Source organism: Schistocerca gregaria, chromosome 10, assembly GCF_023897955.1.
Source record: "Schistocerca gregaria isolate iqSchGreg1 chromosome 10, iqSchGreg1.2, whole genome shotgun sequence".
NCBI lineage: Eukaryota > Metazoa > Arthropoda > Insecta > Orthoptera > Acrididae > Schistocerca > Schistocerca gregaria.
In genome coordinates this window covers 181,679,542-181,680,831 of record NC_064929.1, presented here as the reverse complement: position 1 = coordinate 181,680,831, position 1,290 = coordinate 181,679,542, and positions in this window count along the sequence as shown.

The window sequence follows — 1,290 nt, the reverse complement described above, 5'->3', positions numbered from 1 at the left end:
GTAGTAACCATACCAAAAAACAAACGCAAATGAGGGAGGAACTTTCTGTAGCTTTTCTCAGAAATATTTCACATAGGGTGATAGATGAAATGCCATGATTCTGGGTTTGTAGGAACTATACCAACAAACAAACGAAATGAGTGAGGAGCTTTCTGTAGCTTCCCTGAGAAATATTTCACATCAGGTAATGGATGAAATGTAATGATTGTAGTAACCATACATAGGGTAATGAATGAAATGCAATGATTTTGGCTTTGTAGTAACCATTCCAACAAACAAACTCCATAAAAGAAATGTAATGATTGTGTCTGTGTACTAATCATACCAACAAAGTGATGCCATTGAGGAGGCCTTGCACCACCACTTTTATTCCATCTTAGCCACGTATCACGGCTCTGGCATTGTCTACACTGTCGGTTCGATGGTTGCTGGTCGTGTCGGTTATGCCCTAACTCTAGGGGACCATTGTGAACATCTTTCATTTCCGGCTGGCTGCAGCTTTTACACTGCTGACGTGGTCACCATCTTTCGAGCTCTAGAGTATCTCCGCTCCTGCTCAGGTGAGTCCTTCATTATCTGTGGCGATTACCTGAGTGGTTTACCAGCTCTCGACAAGTGTTTATCTCATTCTCGTCTGGTGATGGCTATCCAGTTGTCCCTGCATAATCTTGCCCGTTGCGGCGGATCTGTTGTCTTTGTTTGGAACCCAGGCTATGTTGGGATAGCTTGCAATGAAACTGTTGACTGCCTGGCGAAAGAGGCCACCAGTAAAGCATCTCTGGAGATTAGCCTCCCGGAGATTGATTTGCGGGCACTATTACGCCAAAAACTTTTAGATTTATGGGACAGTGATTGGCGCAACCTGCCCATGCCAAACAAACTCCGTCATAACAAGGAGACGATGACTGTGTGGTGGTCATCCATGCGAGCCACTGCAGGGACTCAGTCATCCTTTGCTGTCTCCGCATTGGCCACACCTGACTGATGCATAGTTATTTCCTCTGTCGTGAGGATCCACCTCTTTGTCGTTGTGGGGCTTCCTTGACAGTGGTCCATATTCTGTTGGAGTGCGCCCTTTTAACTGTGCTCAGGCAGACTTTTGCGATGGCTGAAATGCTCTCTGCGCTTTTAACTTATGACTGTTCCATAGCGGACTTAGTTTTGCATTTTATTCGGGCAGGGGGATTTTATCGCTTAATGTAAATGTTTGTGTTTTTGTGTGTGCTTTGTGTTGATTCTGGCCTATGGGCTACGATTTTAGTCTGCTTTTTTTAATGTGTTTCTCGGTGG